This window comes from Lissotriton vulgaris, chromosome 9 (assembly GCF_964263255.1).
Source record: "Lissotriton vulgaris chromosome 9, aLisVul1.2, whole genome shotgun sequence".
In the NCBI taxonomy this organism is placed as follows: domain Eukaryota; kingdom Metazoa; phylum Chordata; class Amphibia; order Caudata; family Salamandridae; genus Lissotriton; species Lissotriton vulgaris.
The window spans coordinates 487,160,052-487,178,627 of record NC_141697.1 but is presented as its reverse complement, the minus strand read 5'-3'; the positions used below and the strand labels follow the sequence as shown (position 1 = coordinate 487,178,627).

The following is an 18,576-nucleotide window of genomic DNA, read 5'->3' as shown; positions in this document are numbered from 1 at the left end:
CAGCCGTATGAAAGGGTACTGTAAAGTGCTTTGCAAGATGCACTAAATGACCGTTATGAAGGTCACCTTCCCCAATTTGTATATTTAGATAAAAGCAATTGTTGTATGCTGTTATTTGAGTTATATTTATGGATCTATATTCACAGAACGGAAACTGTTGTTACTCCAATAGCTAGAGCGAGGTGAATTTTAGACTTAGAATAGGCAAATATTTGGCAGTTATTCAGTGTGCACCAGTTTTGATTTTATTTACAAACAGTTTCTGTGGAAGTCGGTTAATTTCAAGAAAGGAAAGACTACAAAGTCCCATGAATGCACCAAATCGTTAAAGGAAACCCACAATTGGATGCATTGTGTCCTCCTGACATGAAGCAATAGAGCAACCATATTTTTTTACAGTGTTCAGTTTTTATGGTGAGATAGCCTGGCATTTTAAAAGGTACTGTGCTTTCCCAGTACCCATCCTTTCTTTTCTATCCTCCATTTTTTTCCGTTACATCCATTCCTTCCCATTCTCCCTTTGTTATCTTTTAGTTCCCACTACTTAAAACTTTCTTTTTCCTCCATACACCATTCGCATTGTTCTCTTTTCCCCCTCTCTTCCTCCTTTCACTCACTATATGTCTTCCTACTTATTCCCCCTTCTATTTGGTTACTTATCATTTCTCCTTGTGTCTCACAACACCGCCAAATACTTCAAACTCTAATCCATTCCCAATTCTGTTTTCTCCCACTGTCTCCTGCCTCCTCTATCTTCTCCATCTTTTCCCATCAACTTCTTTAAGATTTGTTTCTCCTATTTAATTTATTTTACACTTTCTTCTGTTAATTCCATTTTATAAAGCACAAACTAATCACCCCTAAGGGTCTCAAGGCTCTGGGGGCCATCGGGAAGAATAAGCGAGCTATTGCCAAAAGTCACATGGTGCTGGACTGACCTACCGCCGGCACAAGGGATCGAACCTTGAGCCCCGTGTTCCATGACATACTTCCTGGCAGCTGCGCCACACCTCTTCCACAGATTTACCTGTGTCTCACCCTCTCCTTCATTTTTGCCTCTCATCTTTCTTCTTTGACCTGAAACAAGCTGGCACGTTCATGGTCTTGCAAGATACTGAGTGCAGTAACAATATATTATTACATAGCAAATATCAGGCATTAATAGTTACATATGAAATAGTTCTGCAACAAAAAACAATGTGCATGATGTAGTTACTATTTTAGGTGAAATTCTGCTGCAAAAACTACGAAATTGCAGCAACTAGTCTACTACCCTCTCATCTCACATGTCTACTAGTCTACTACCCTCTCATCCCACATGCTTCAACATTTAGAATGAGATGAGCCACTGGGTTCGAGTTGGAACTACTGTCCATAATACCATGCTGTCCCACTGTCCTCAGTCAAGCGGTCTGACAGAGCGTCAAAATCAGCTCAAGTTCCTGCGTTGCTGACTGGGCCGACAAGCTTGTGTAGGTTTCTCCTAGAACCAGTGATAGTATAGAATATGCTCAAAGGATAGTTTAAAAGATAATGCTTTTACACTCCTTCAATGCAGGCTTTAAGAAAACAAAAAATGTACGTTTAACAAGTGTACAGCAGTCAATCCTGACTACAAGTTGCTTGCGACCTACTCACTCAGTGCCACCACCATAAGTAATACCATTGGGAAGCGTGCTATGAGGAATGTATTGATCATTTGGCAGAATGTGCTAGAAAATTGTCCTGCCTCCTTTTTTCAAACAAGATTTGCAGTGGTCCACACTTCATGGCTCTGGAATGACAGCAGCAAGAGAAGTGTAGAAAGGAACAACACAGTTATGTGATTGGTGGCTTATCTACTCCCTTTGAAGAAGTGGATCAGGCTGTCTCTTGGATGGACATTTAAAGTATGGGATAAGAATAGATGATGTGGGTCTCATCCAGTGTCTTTATATGACTACGTGTGAGAATAATGTGTGGTGGTGAGGTTTGATTGCCAATCATGATTAGATGTGTGGTGCAGTTTTCATGAGGTGTTGGGAACGGTTCAGCCTTGTCTGAACTTGTAGTATAGGTGCACAAAGTATTTTACCATAAAATAAAAAAGGCTTTCCTTGCCTTTGATGGGCTTATGTTGGAATTCTGACTGGTAATATTTCCCAAGGCTACAGTCAACTTTGTAAGCAATGGAAATTAAGATGTCTTAACTACTCTTAACAGTAAAAGTGTTTCTCATCATCTAGTTCCGACGGACAAGGTTGATTTTTTGACCATCTTTTTGTAACTTAAAAATTCATTCGATTCTGAATCTTAAATTAATCAACACCGAATCCCTTAGGATATCCTTCAACGTTTTCACACACTTTTGTATGTAGGTAACCAGTACTTATGTCCCACATACTACCAAGTTTACATCATTTGTTCAAAATTCGTTAACAGATTATTAGGCAGCAAAGGACATGTCAACTAATTCTAAGAAGTCAAATTCATATACATTTAGAGCTCCACAAGTTTTTAAGCCATGGTGATAAAAATGTAACAATTTCCGAATAGAACAAGTGGGCACATTCCAGTATTTAGGGGATGAAATAAAAAAATGTATCTTAGACCCCACAGACCCGCTTATTAAATGAAAATATCAAGGGGGCCATATTGGGTTTGGATGTCTCCATGGGAATTGATAAATAACAGATTGGGTGAAAACAAAGCTTTCTGCGCAAATTACAATTATGTGACTTGCAGTATTGCTGGAAATCAATGTTACAGGGGACTCATATTCCAGGTCAAACCTGAAGGAATTTGTCAGGATAAAAAAGGTCAAAAATGATGGATTTTGCGTGTGAAAATAGGTGTGGTATTTCTGATTTCCTTACGTTATTTCACATTCTAACAAGAGCCCATAGTTAATAATGTTATCTCCTAGTAAGTCTGCCTTCAGATATTACCAATATCTGAAGTACCAGGAAAATCAGGTGCGGTATTACCTCACTACAATTGCTGTAAGTATTTTAATGGAGGTCTTAGTATCATTAAACAAGATGTAACAAACGAACCACTTGCAAGTCTTGTAAATTGACGACAAGAGATCGACACAAGAAAGGTCTCCGGTCTATTTCAAACCTCCCCAATGTCTCCAAACAGCTCACAGAATTACTTATTAGTCATTCAAAATATTTAGCTGATAGGGATACGTGACATCTTGTGTGGATATAATACCACTAAGAGGCTAATGAATATATTCACAAAGAGTTACTGATCAATTATGATTGTGCAAAGTTTTCTAGCTTGAAAATTCATTGAACTTTATTTTTTGGGCTCACTGTCTCCAGAGGATTTTCTGTATTTTAAAATCAACTGTCCTTTATGAATGTAAACCCACAGCCATTTTAAACATATTGAAAACACTACGCACAGTCATATTTTGGGCTCCATTTGTATAACTTATATATGTAATTAGTGTTAGAAACTGCATATCTCCATGAAGCTCTGGTCCTTCACACCACACCAACCTACCTATATATTCTTTCAGAACCCACTAGCGTTAACTCTATATACCTAGTTACTACTTCCCTTTTGACACTTACAGACGATCACGTTTCAGAGACCTCCTCAGAACCTAATCCACCGTCTAATCCTACATTTAATCAAGCGTGATTTACACCATGAGCATCAAACAGCCCATTGAACTAACCCAGACAAGTGTTAGCATTGGCAAGCTGATTTTCATAACTATGGAGTCCATCAAATTACACTTGGGTGTCAGATCGTGCAGCCGTCCTAATAGTTTCCCCCATTACAATCCACACCACTGTCAATCAAAACAAACCTAACCATAGGACTTTTTCAGCGGCTTGCATATGAAAACTCCCAGGAATGTACTGGACACTGCACTTGTTTTACTCTTCTATTTCTGAGACCAAGGTCAACTTGTCCACACAGGTGCCTCCAGATCCCACTGGCTTCTTGCTTTTATTTAATATTAGCTGTCTTTGAAAGAGAAATTCACCTTACGTGCAGGTATCCATTCTTGGTACAGTCTTTTTGAGTATGGTATGGGAGATAAACTTCACTTCCCTGAAATAATATATTTTTTTATAGATTTTCGGATCAGATGATGAGTATAAATATGTGCTTAATTCATTCCAGTGTTTTTAAAGCTGCATGCGAATGATGAACTTAAGGTGCAAATTAGCGGGTGTCTTTTAAAAATGCTGGATAAAAGGGTAAATGTATCGGTTTGATTGGTACAGCGGCAACTCATGGTCAAGATTCACTTCGTAGTTTTTTTTAAAAAGTCAACATTTTACAATAGAGAGGATTTGTACCCCTGGTTTACTGTAGTCGAAGCAGATAACATCTTGGAGTTATTTCAATGCACATTTGATGTCAGTTTCCCATGGTAGAGCATTGGCCTTTACAGGGCCATGGCCTCTTAAGCGAAGGGGATAACCTCTGAGGCACCAGAAGGCAGGAAAATTCTCCCTGAAAGGGAACTTTTAAAAGATATTTTTATTATTTGTTGATTAAATATTCATTGCGCTCAGCTGAAGACAGCCATGCTGGCAGGAGATGTTATTAGAGCCCTGACAAAATGAAATGTGGGCATGTTGTGCAGAACAGGTTGAGGATAAATGATCTTTTTTAGCTGTTCCCATATTTAGGGACATCTTAAGGATTTTGGAGGCCCTGGCCAAACTTATTTGGGGGTCCCAGTTCGGAACAGGTTTGAATTTATAATCCAATTTTAGCTGTTTCATGCCCTCTTTGGCCAGTCCATGACAGTGCACAGGCACACTCATCCAAATTCTAAATGTGTTTACATCTGATATTCAGGGATGGTGACGTGTATTTTCAATATTGTATAACAGCAGCAGCTCACTAACATTACTGCAGTCTCTGTAAAATAATCTTTTTTAAGGATGTTGCATGAAATATAAACACAACGCTTCTCTGCAAAATATCTGTAATAGACCCTCACACATCAACCACATAAAAAATAAATGAAAGGAAAATGGTATTTTAAACAATCTGTTTAAGAATTACTCAATGTCATCACGGCAAGACTCTGCAGAACAGCGCTGGCCCTATCAAGGGCCCTCTTGAAAGGCTGGTGCCCTGGGCCAGAACCAACGCCCATATTTAATGACATCATACATCGCCTCCTTAATGTGTTTGCCTTCAAGCACCTGTGTCCTTTCCCCGGGTTCTTTCCTCTCTGCGACTTCCCATCACCTCTCGAAGAGCAGTCACTCGATACCTGCTCCATGACGTCGAGGGCGTTGTGGAATGCGGAAGTACCTACGCAGTTCTTTAAAGGAGGGTGTAGGTGTGTTAAGAATGAACAGCGAAGGTTTTTTTTTTTTTTGTTCAAAACAAAAGCATTTTTTGTCACTCACTGGAGGCCTACAAAAAATAAAAACAAATTGAGTGTATTACCTTGAAACAAGATGTTCCGGCAAAGTATGTAAGCACTCAGCAGACACTTACTGAACAGGTTTCGTCGTCACTTGCCGGCTGACATTCCATTGCCACTTGTCATTGTTAGTACGCAAACACCATCACACCTTTGTGGGGTTGGAGAGCCAGGAGCGGCTCCGCTCCCTGTAGTCTAGGCAGAGCCAGGGGAGAGAGGCAAGGAAGGGCTGAACGGCGGCACCGCCGTGAAACTCATGGGCACGTAGGAACCGTTTAGTAAGTAGAAAATGTGCAAACTTTCAGTAACTTTTGCGTGGCTATCGAATTTAACTGAAACGTCCTGGTTTGCGATTGACGAATTTTGGTTTGACCTGCTTAGCGGCCAGGTTTTCGAGAACGTGGGCGAGTTAGTGTACATTTCCCTCGTTTGCCTTATGTTAAGCATTAGCTCAGTTAAACAGACTGGCCAAAGAAATACATACTGTTTTTTGAGTGAGTGTGTGGGGTAGGGGATGGGAGTGCTTAAACTGATGTCAAGTTTATTTAAATAAAATCTGTCCTGGAATTGTGTCTGTTTCTGAATTTTGCCTAGTGGGCAGCGCTGAATGAGTTTGTCTTAAGGCACTTACAGGGTACGTTGCATAACCATGGACCGAAACATGGCTGTTTAATTTGAGCAATTAATAGAAGTTCTGATTATAGCTAGTAGGTTAATTGCAGGAAGTGAATTTTGACTAGGCTACAGAGTAGGTAATTGTACACTTTCTAGTATTAACCGGGTAAAAGGACAGTGCATCGAAAACTTTCAAAGAAAATGTATGCATTAATGAATGCAAAAATCCTGTTTATGTCGTGTAGAGCGCGGTGCACGTCTCAGTGTGTAGTTGGGGGTGCGTTCCCCAGGGGTTAGTGAAACTGAGTCTTGGCTACCCTGTGGAAGCATGGAAGGTTCATTGGGGCAGATTTATGAAGGGCTTGCGCCATGTTTACGCCACCGTTGCGTGACGCAACGGCACGGAAACGTGGCACATCCCTGCGCCCTATTTACAACGTGACGCATCTAGGAGATGCGTCACGTTGTACAGCACTGCTCCATGAGGAGGCGTTCCTGCGCAGGGGGGGCGTTCCTGCGCAGGAACGCCTCCTGAAAGTGGCTGAGTGAAATCAATGAGATTTCACTCAGTCACTTTCAGGGCAATGCTGCGTCAAAACCCTGCGCCTGCTTGAAGCAGGCGTAAGGCTTGAGGCAGCATTGAAAGAATAGGCCCCCCCAGAGCATTGCTGGAGCTGCGTCGCGCTTGCGACACAACTCCAGCAATGCGCCACATTTCCGGCACAGATGCGTCACGCATCTGTGCCGTTTTGCCCCATGGTGCGCCGCATCATAAATGCGGCGCACCATGGGTGCCGTAGCTGTGGCGCACTGTGGCGCATGTTAACTGGCGCATCCCTCGGGATGCGCCAGTTAACATAAATCTACCCCATTGTCCCTGCGGTTTGTCCCATAACATGTTCCACATCTGAGTGCTGAATACTAAGGGGCAGATTTATGTCGGACTTGCGCCACGTTTACGCACGCAATGGCGCGGAAACGTGGCGCATCCCTGCAACCTATTTACAACGTGACGCATCTAGGCAGATGCGCCACGTTGTAAAGCCCTGCGCCGCATGAAACCTGCGTCAGGTTTCATGTGGGCGTTCGGTCGCAGGGTGGGCTTTCCCTCGTAGGAAAGCCCCGTAAAACTGACGCAGTGAAATCTACAAGATTTCACTGAGACAGTTTTACGACGCTGCTTGGTCAAATCCTTACGCCTGCTTCAAGCAGGCGTAAGGAGTGACGCACCACGTTATGTATGGGTGGCCTCTGTACATTGCAGGAGTTGCATCGCACTTGCAACGTTACTCCAGCAATGCGCTGCCCGTACACCACAAGATGCGTCACGCATCTGCCCTTCCTTGCACCATGGTGCGCCGCATTGTAAATGCGGCTCATCTGTGGTGCCGCAAGGAGGGAATTGCGTGACGCATCAGTTCTGGCACATCCCTGCTGATTTGCAGAGATGCGCCAGAACTCATAAATCTGCCCCTAAAGCTTTATTTCTCAGTTTGATACCTACTCAATTCCGAATTCGTGACAGGCATATCCTGCTCTTGATTGCTCTGAGATCTGAATTACTTTACTTCTCCTCTTTGCTAAGTCAGTAGTTTGGGAGGGGTCCATAGTACTTTGTGTCTGCTGACCTAAGCTTGACCCTGATTGAGGCCAGACACTCATGTGCTTGTGCTGAAGTCAAGATGGTGGAATTATGGGCCTTAACTGTGGCTCTTCCTATGGTGCTCCCCGTGGGGTTACATAGGTAACTTCCTACAGTCTTTCAAGTGAATTGTCTTCAAGGTCTTGAAAAATAAGTTGTGAATGAAGCATTCTGGACCGGGAAGGGTTCCATTTACTGTGGTCATCTATTTTCTCCCTGAAATGCTTCCATTACTCAGCCATCTATTGTATGATAAGCATTTCTTCTTCTTGCTGGTGTCGGATCCATCGATAATCCCTGTTCGTTTGCAGCCTGGCAAATTTTTATTGATGTGTTAGGATACATAAAGCAGTTTCATCTCGTTATGTATTTTTTTAGGACTTTTGAACATTAAGAGATTCATTATAAATGGCATGTGCACAATCAGTGTCAGGTGTGGGGTAAGTGGAGCTACAGTACCAGCATGAAACCACAGGCCTCCTTCGGCCAAGCGATCTTCAGCATGTTTTAGATGTATCTATTATAGCTTTGCGGCCTGCGGCTAAGTTCTAAAGCTGATAGCAAAGACCCTCAGCAGAATTATAGGGTATCAGTATAGGGTAAGGCAGAAGATCTAAAAAGCTAAAGGAATGTTCCCAGTGGCGGCTGGTGACATTTGAAAGTGGTAGGGCGTAAAACAATTCCCGTACTGCACTCGGGCCCTCAGTACACGTTGCCGAGTGAGGTCTCGCAAGAGACACCTTAAATACACCGCCTCCCCCGCCCCAGCACTATGGACACACAAAAAATGGCCCCAAACATACTTGCTCCTGCTCAAAGCAGGTAGCAAATGAGTGCGGATTTTGACCCGTTTCCCTCAGAAGAGGTAAATATGAGACGGAGGGTGTCTCCATGTTAATCCCCATTCAGATACATTAGCCACTGCTTTCTCTCGTGAATACCAAAGCTGGAGCTCCCAGCCCGCCCCTCCTCTCAGTCAGGAGGAAGAGGGCTCCACTGACTGCTGGTTCGAGGACCACGCCCACTTCTTTCCCACTTCGCTAGCAGATAGCATCGGCAAAACAAAATACACTAAACATCTCTTCATGCACGGAATATAAAGTACGAAGTGACACGGCGCGCAGGAGAAACAGGGTTATACGACATGAGAACACTGTCACCCCTACAAGCCTCATTTCACGCTCCATGCACGATCGCAACTAGCAACACAGATTGCCCTAACCATTAACCATATCGCTTTGTATAAGGTAAAAGATCGCTTCCAGCTTACTGTCATTAAGGTTACATTTAAAATTAATTTAAATATAACAAACTTACCTTGGCTTCCCGACTCGAGTCCCGAGACTGCTCCCGCCGTCCTGCATTTGAATACCGCCGCTCTCCTCACGGAAGCCTGCAGGCAGCCTCCCTCCCCTCCATGGCAGCCAGCGCTGATTGGTTCGGCTGGCTGCCCTAAATACGTCATTTCTCCGAGTCTGCATCCTGCAGAACGGAGAATGGGAGGAGGCTTGGGGGAGTGGCTTGCCCACTGTTGCTAATACTGTCTGTTTGGACTGCCTCTCAGGCTGTCCAAACAGTCCGTATTCACAACATTGGGCAAGCCACTCCCCCAAGCCACTCCCCCCTGCCCTGAGGCTCGAGTTAGTAACCAGGAAGTTCGCTGATTTCTCGCCGTGCAAGAAGGGCAGGCAGAAACAAATGGTAGTTATAAATAAATAACTACCATTTGTTTCTGCCTTCTTCTCGCACGGCGAGAAATCAGGGGGGGCGGCGCCCAAACGCCCCAATGTAGAAACCGCCACTGAATGTTCCCCAAATTGAAAAGGGAATATTCTAAATAAAACAGGGAGAAGCAATAAAACAAACACTGAAATGCTGGCGCAGGTGGTCTATACCAGCCATTGCAAGCCCTCTGTGACTCCATTGATTTTCACTGGCGCCCTTAACATGCCAATATTCTAATATTCAATAAAGACCAAAAGCGGCAATGTTTGGAACGCCACATTTGATACATACATTGGGAATTATATATGTACCCAGGCAGGTCCAAGATGGGCATCTAAGAGTCTTTTCTTAGCTGCTCCAGTAACATCTCAAGTCCATTGGTCTTTTACATGGCCAACATTGTGAGCCTCACGGAGAGCGTGCCTGACATCTGCCTTCTATCGGTAGAGTCTGGTTTTTGATGTACTTGAGGGCTGTCACGCGCTCCAGCCTGATGTAAACCGGAGTATGATTTGCCTACAAACTGACTTGATTATGGTTCTGAGCCAACCTCCGCTGTTACCAGCCTTGTCAACAAACTTGCAACAAAAGTGCACGTGTAATGCTCAGAAAGTCCTGCCTGATGGGGCCAATCCATACATGCTTTTTAAACAGAGGAGCATAAAGGGCTCAGCTGTTAATAACAGTGGCTTACATACTGGAGATGGTAATAAGAGGCAGAAGCTAAGTAGCATCCTCTGATGTAGAAATTATGGTATTGGTAGAGTGGAAAATTGCACTGGGTGCTTTTTTGGCTTTGAAAAGGGCCCAATCGTGTTTGCTCTAGCAGAATGGAATTTTCATGTGACTCCATCAACCCTAGAGTGGATTAATCCACCCACTCCTACATCCTTATATCAGTGACAGCTGGTGACATTTGACAGTGGTGGGGCATAACATCATTGCGGTACTGCACTAAGGTGAGCGAGAGTAGCGAGCAAGCCCGAACAACCTTTGGGGGGTTCGGGCCAGGTTCTCCCCCAAGAACATTTTGAAAAAATAGTGGATAAATGGAGCATTTTCAAGCAAAGTTTAGGAAGCAGGAAGGTTAATAATGCAAAAACACCCAGCAATGCCCCAGCCTCCTCCTTTTGACCCCTATTACCCTCCCCATCTCTCTCCTTTGCTTCTCTCCACCTCTCTCAATGACTGGAAGAGCAGCAGCACTTTAATCAGGTTCTCTGGAATTATGCAACAGGAAGTACCAAATTATGCAGCAGGGTTGACTACATTTTACAGTGTAATGCTGCTGCAGGGTAGTATTATTTCATTATTATGTCATTTTCTGCACATGTTAACACCATGTGAATGGCCTTCCACTGTGCAGCAACATATTACTGCATTTTTAGTAACATTTGATCCTTTTTCTGAAGTTTTTTGTTAAAATCTTCAATTTAGGCTGTAGATGATGGGTTATATAGCTAAGGTATCAAATCCATAATTATGACTAAAACGCAGCATCATCAAATAAATCCTGGGGCCCTGGCTATAACACTGGTACCCCAAAGTGGGGGGTGTGTTCATTATGTTCCTTCTATTTATATTAGAGTTCTGCCTTTTTCAAGTACCTCGGGAGAATGTGAGTAGGCAGAACACTGACAGCTGGTGTTACCAGTGCTTGCCTTCCCATAATAGGCACTTGCACTGCTCCTTCATATTCTGTATATGTGTATTATTAGTGAAACTTGGCAAGTCTTTTCACTCAAGAATCAAAACTTTGCCATAGTCCGAATTATGTTGCTTAATACAGGACATTTAGGCATGGCTACTGGAAATATGTGATTCTGAGGATATAGAGTATTCCACATAATTATGGATTTGCCACATTTGTTACATATATCATCATCTGCTGCATAGTTTGCAGATTTTAAGAGAAAAAAACGTGTCTGTCTCAAACGGATCACAAGTAACTAAAAAAAACACAGTGACGTGTTGCTTCCCAGTGGAGACCCTTTGCAGAAGCTAACTGGTCAACTTTCAGTTGCCTATTGCTGCATTTAGTGTTAAACTGATACTAACGAGGTGTAAGCTTTGCCAAGACAGTCTCAACGCATACAAAAAATTAAGTAATAATATCATAAAATGTGCCCCATTACACTCTGTAAGTTGTATTTTCTTGCCACATAATTTAGTCAACCCTGCTGCATAAGTTGGTTTCCCTAAACTGCATAATTCTATTTATCCCTGCCAGGGGAAGGGCCTAAAAGTCTCACATAAAAGGCTTGCACCCTAAGACCCTGCAGAGACAGATTCCATTGAGCTTTGTTTCGTACTTAACCGATGTGCCATTAGGCATCGTATTTGCAGCACCCTTGGTCGCACCTTTAACTTTCACAAAGTTCTTGCGCCTGCGGGGAATGAGATTTTGATATCTTTTATGATTAATCTGATCACTTATCTCATTCGAAAATTTTTGGACCGATAGTATCTGTCATTGAGTAAAAGACAACCCTTATATAGGTACCATAAACCCCAAATACGGACACCACTCTAAAGAATCACTTACAACTGTTAAAGTTTAAAAAGGTTTAATATAAAATTGATAAAAGTTGTAAGTACAATCTCTCAGAATCGAATTCATCAAACATCTCGGAACCAAAAGGAACGTATATTCCCTAAAGAACCTTAATCGACAGCAAATACAATTAAAGTCAGTTCCAAAATCATCAAATTAAAAGGAATCGATATGAAGTGTTTCTTCTGCGTCATCTGCAGTAAGAGAAAAATAATCAAGTTAAAACTGTCCCTACTCTATGCTATGTGACATCCCTACTTCGCAAGTTTCTTCCCTAAAAAGGTGTCAGCAGTTTGACTCCCAAAGAAGTTCAAACTCTCTTAGCCTCTAAAGGTAACTTAAGTTTAAGAAGCAGTACCCTCTCTGCCTACCCATCCGCTCTCTAAGGGTCCTCGGCCTACTGCTCCCTTGCGCTCTGATCTCTCTCAGCGCATCTGCTCAAGGCATCTACCCTTGCCTTTGCTCTGAGCAATTCGTCTCGCTGTTCCTAATCTCCAATTGCTATCTTCACCGAGCTCTCTATGATGGCATCTGCTCGGAGCTGTTCCCCTCTTCTCCCCGGGGCGCTGTCCCTAAAATACACAATCACAGTGTGGGTGGAACGCCCCTTGACGCCCACCACGGACTTTCCCCGATGATGTCAGCTTCTAGCTTCGTCCGTTACTTCATCTCTTTCGCCGTCCGTTAAGTTGACCTTTCTTCTTTAGATGTCATCTTCATCATCTTGTTGACGACTTCTATTGACACTTTCAGATCAAAAGTCAAATGACCTTAAACAAGACTTTAACTTCACATTGTTGAGCTTGACCCTTCTAGGTCCTGTGAATGGTCTTTTCAAAACAAAATTCAAATTCTAAGTGTCTCTCCTCACGTTCAGGCCATAAACCTTGTCCAGCGTTGTCACCTTAAATCTAACAAGTGCTAGACTTCTTGGCTCTCACGTTCACATCAAGCTATTTACGACTCCTGTAAGTCCACTAAATTACATACATTGGACTACGCTCCTGCGAACTCTTGGTCAGTCAGGTTATAATCACAAATGACCTAAAACTCTTCCAGCATTCCTACAAACTTCTGCTACACAGTATAACCTTTAACATACATTTATATATTCGCTTTTAGTATATCCTTTCCTCTATTTGAATACAACTTACATAGAATATATAATACACAGAATACGAGGTTATATGCTTATTCGTTATCATCATATGTTTTCTCCATACCTTTCTCCACGTTTCTCCGTTTAAAAGTTACACACGTACATGAATTCTACTGTGCATGTTTACATTTCGTAAGCATTTCTTCATTTACCCATTATGTATACGGGCCTTCTAAATCTAATACATGTTTAACAGTAAATACATTTACATTTCCTATATCATGTTATCACTTTAGTTGTCTTTATGCTGTAGTCGTCAACTTCACATTACGATATGCGTTTCATTCCTTCGTTTATAACATATACGTCTAAATGTGGCTACGATATACATTTCATTCAAATTGCGCTCTCTCAGTTCCCCCCTTTGATGACTTTTAGGAGTCATCACTAAAAGCAATTTGAATACAACCCTTTACACAGAACTAGTTACATCATTTCCTCTTTTTATCGATTCGAGTGCTCTCAGACTTTTATACTGTTGATCTTGAAAAACAGCTAGTCTCCTTTCTTGATCTCTCATCGATCTTTGTAACCGGTTCGACCTATACCATTTATATAATTTTACTAATCCTAATAATGTAATTATGCAAATCAATATTATTAATACAGGCTTTAATATGTACCATACTATACTTTTGCCAAGATTAGCAAACCAACTCCCAACCTTTCCTACTCCATTTCCAACTTTTTCCCAAAGATTTATTTTTGATAAATCTTCGATTTCTTGATGAATCTGTGTTATGTTGCTTATAACCTTCTCAAGTGGTTTTGAATTATCAGGAATATAAGTACAACATTCCTGAACCTTCAAAGCCTTGCAAACTCCGCCTTCTTTTGCTAGCAGTACATCTAAAGCAAGTCGGTTCTGAAGAACCATTGCTCTGATCGACTGCATCTCGCCTTCTACTAGCATTAATGACCTTGCAGTACTGGCAGACAATCTATCCACAACTGTCGCTAACCTCCTAATCTTAACATCGTTAAGAATCAAACCTAACAATGGAAACATCGCTCCAAATACATCTCCTACTACCTCTGCATCTCCTACTTCCCTTTTCGTTCTCGTCGAAGCCTTTCCTTCTATTATCGCTACATCCTTTGCATGATATATTTTGGGGAAGACAATTGCCAAGTAACACGAACCATACCAATTGTCAGGTAGTTTTACATAGGCATTTCTTCCACATACAAAATACACATTCGGAATAACTTGCATCTCTTTCATAAAGTCTTTCGTATAGTACTCCAATCTAAAAGCATGTTCGCAATTTACTTCACCTACAAATACATTCTCGTAATACGTCTTGCTTCGAGTTAAACATAACTTTCCTTTCTGCGTTCTATCCAATGCTATTGGACCATTGCTACCTTTCTTTTTATGTGCCTTCTCTTCTTCTGTCCAATCGGTTTTCCATTGTCCTGACATTTTTAGAATCTTCTGCCTTCTGTATCGGTCATCCACTTGTCCAATAAACTTTTTCTCTACCTCTGACACTTTGCAAGTCAGATTATTCCTACGTGCATATGAGGTATCTAATGTATCCCAAGGAAGAAAGAATTTAGCCAGTCTATCCTCCTTTTTGTAATAGTCCCACTTATTCATTTGCTTATAATTCGGAACTTCAGGCAGTACCGAATCATAATTTGAAAAGTAGTACTCAAACCCTTCTCTACCATAAAATATACTAAGCAGTAAACTACATGTTATCCCATAAGTCAATGGGAGATGATGATATCTAATGCCTTCGTCTACAGAAGCCGGCAATTGCATACAAACGTAGCAATCCTTGGCCTCCATGGCATCGATATATTCGTATAACAGTTTAGCATATGCGTTTGACCTAAAATTTCCCTGTGACTCGTCTACGTGTAATCTACGAGCTTCATCTGCAAGTAACGCCTTTTCACGTATAACATTGCTCTCCTCCTTCTTCCCCACAAGAGCAGGTTTCAAAGTCGTTACAGTTTTTATATTTGCTATTTCTTTATCGTTCTCCTGTCCTATGATGTATGATATTGTCACTACTGTAATTATGAGAAATATCACTACTGCTATAAGTGTACCTACTATACATCTGGCTTTTCTGTTTGGGTTGCCGTTCTCCATGTCATCAAACAGCGTACCTCGTTCTCTAGCGAAAATTTTCTTTTCCAGTCTTTGGTTGCTTGTTTACTTTCTCAATCTTTAAAGTGCTTTTTATCAACAAAGTCTCTTTTTCACAACAATGTCTTTTCTCTTTTTAGCAGCAGACAACCCTAGCCCTTCTCCGTCCTCTAAATGTAATCCCTAATTTTATTCTTCTTTCCACTCGGCGCTAGGTTATCTTCTTCCTTATCTTATATACAAAAGTCTTTATGTATCAACAATTATTCTTGTACCTGCAGCTCTTGCAACAAGTTCCAACAACTCAAAACGAATGACTTTATCTTCTTCCTCTGATATTTGATGACCAAATGTTGGAAATTGTAATCTGTTCAACACTAAATCTTTAATCCGACTCAAGTAAGGGGGTATGGGAAGTGTGAAAGTCAGTAACCCCTCAGTCTCGAGTCCCGGCGTCAACATCCATATCTCCACTGCCACATATGGATCGAGATCGATTACTTTCACGCTCTTCACTCTCCCAGATTTCTGTCCCCAAGACATCTGCTAGATAAGTCCACTCCGGGGTGGCGTACCTTCTGCAGGGCACACGTACCCTTCTCGATCTTCGTGGACTCTCAGTACCTGAGTCTGTCGTTTCTTCCTCCTGATCCGATTCTTCAGCGATCGGGACAAGAGTTCTTTCTTTCTTTCCTTCCGAGCTTGGCCTTTTCCTTCTTTCCGGCCAACTGGCTTCGTCACTCTTTGTCCTTCCGCTCCTTGTTCTGGGACTTGTTTCTTGGTCACTCTCAGTCTGCTCGATATCTGTGTCGGACTCCCAATTACTTTCCTCTCCTGAGGCGACTTCGGTCCCACTAGTGTCCTGACCTTCGTCGTCCTGTTCCAACACAGTTTCAGTTTCTTCGATCACCTCCACAGCTTGACTTTCCCCCTCTATGGCTTCTCCGCTTCCCGCCGGATTCTCATCCGAGAGAGGAGCTGTTTCTTCTAGAGGTGTTGGCACTCTTCGGGTGTGTGAGGCATGTATCCAGTTTGGCAGACCTCCACACTTTACTGCAGTATTCATCACTAGTATGACTTGAAACGGTCCTCGCCAACGCACGTCTAAGCAGTTCTTCCTGACATGCTTCTTCACCAGGACCCAGTCTCCCGGACTCAGGTCATGGCACAAGTCTTGTGCTGATGGAACCTCTGCAGCCTGGACCTGGAGGGACACAGAATTAACGGCATCAGATAGTCCCTTGCAGTAGTCCAAGATCAAATCGTCTGTGATGTTCACTAACGCTGCAGTCGGAACCGATGGCAATCTCATAGCTCTCCCCATTAACACCTCGTGTGGAGAGAGACCTGTTTTCCTATCAGGTGTGCTACGTATGCTCATAAGAACCACTGGAAGTGCGTCTGGCCAACTCAGGGATGTCGATGAACAAACTTTAGCCAGTCTGGACTTGATTGTACTGTTAATTTGTTCTACAATCCCTGAAGCTTCTGGTCGATAGCTGCAGTGTAACTTCTGATCGATATTCAAAGCTGAACATAGCATCTTCACCACTTCGCTGTTAAAATGAGTTCCTCTGTCCGATTCCAAAGAGGATGGCACCCCAAACCTCGGTATTAACTCTCTAAGTAATAATTTTGCTACTGTAAGTGTATCGCACCTACGTGTAGGGTAAGCTTCAACCCATCTAGAGAATATGCAGACAATCACTAAAACGTATCTAAGTCTGTTGCATGGAGGCATTTCTATAAAATCAAGCTGCATCCTATTGAAAGGCCCCCCAGACCTTCCTATGTGACTCAAGGTAACTGGTGTTCTTTTTCCCACGTTTAGTTGCTGACAGATCGCACATCGCTGACACACTGCTTCTGCCGCTACTCTAAATTTGGGATTAAACCATGTTTGTCTGAATACTCTCACCATAGCATCTCTTCCTATGTGTGCTGATCCATGCAATTTCCTTGCCATTGGACTAACAAGTTCATTTGGCAAAACTGCTCTCCCATCGGCGGAGATCCAGAAATTCATCTCGCTTCTGGAACAACCCGCTGTTTCCCAACTCTTTTTCTCATCATCTGGTGCATTCTCCTGTACACATCTCAATTCATCCCACGTATCTACAGTATCTAGCAACATTGTCAATTCAGTTCTTTCCTGGATTCCCCCCACTTCAACATCAGTGTGAGAATATCCCTGCTCTGCGCAATAACGCGCTACTTCATCCGCATAGCGGTTTCCTTGTGACACAAAGTCTATGTTTTTCGTATGCGCGGCACACTTGACCACTGCTATGGCTGTTGGTCCTTGCAATGCCTCTAACAAAAGTCTCACGAATTCTCCATTCCTAATGGGAAAACCCGAGGAGGTCATGTAACCTCTTTGAGACCATAACTGCCCGTAATCGTGAACTACCCCGAAACCATACTGGCTATCGGTGTATATGGTGACTCGAAGTTTGTCGCCTGCTAAGCAAGCACGAGTCAAGGCAACAATTTCAGCTACCTGAGCGGAGTGTACTCCTTCCAGGCAAGCGGCTTCTATAACTCTGGTAATTGTGCAAACTGCATAAGCTGCTCTCAGCTGACCGATATTGTCTCTTACACATGAACCATCAACAAAGAAGATTTCATCGGGGTCAGTCAATGGCTCATCCACAATATCAGGTCTCGGTTTGGTGCATAGTTCAGTCACATCAAGGCAGTCATGATCTGTACAATTTTCATCATCCACCTCATTCGGAAGTGGCATCAAAGTTGCAGGATTCAAGACAGAGCATCTTTTTAGGGTCACATTCTCGGCAGCCAGTATGACTTGCTCGTAGCGTGTGAGCCTGCTATTCGTCAGATGCTGAGTCTTCGTCCTGGTCATTAACAATTCCACAGAATGCGGCACGTACACCACTAACTGGTGTCCCATCACCACGCTTTCCGATCTTTCAATGCTGACACCCGTTGCAGCTACGGATTTGAGACATCCGGGCAACGCTGCGGCTACTGGATCTAATGTAGCCGAAAAATACGCTACTGGCCTGCGCGCATCTCCGTGGATCTGAGCTAAAACCGCTAAAGCGCATCCCTCTCTCTCGCAGCAGTAAAGCAAAAAAGGTTTTGTGTAATCTGGCATTCCCAAAGCCGGGGCGCGACATAAGTCCTCCCTCAGCTGCAAAAACGCCATCAAACAATCTTTGTCCCATGGTACCGGATCACTTACTCCCTTGTGCGTCAGTTGTAGTAAAGGTTTTGCCTTCAGTGAGAAGTTGGCTATCCACTGCCGACAATAACCGACCATACCTAGAAACATCCTGACTTCTCTTTGTGTTGTAGGCGCGTTCATTTTCATGATCGCCTCTATTCTGTCTGGAGACACCTTCCGCTTTCCCTTTTC

At 42.8% G+C, this 18,576-nt stretch overlaps 1 protein-coding gene across 2 annotated transcripts in view; it reads left to right on the top strand.

The window, feature by feature from the left end:
* Window positions 1-5,289: 5,289 nt before the first annotated feature.
* The window catches only part of SYT16 (synaptotagmin 16), a 352,243-nt gene continuing 338,956 nt past the window's right edge, over window positions 5,290-18,576 (top strand). Inside the window, exon 1 of one of the 2 annotated variants that reach the window (XM_086937942.1) lies at window positions 5,290-5,673. The gene's annotated coding sequence lies outside the window, so the exon portion shown is untranslated. The remainder of the gene's footprint in view (window positions 5,674-18,576) is intronic. The other variant, XM_086937943.1, reaches the window with a different exon arrangement.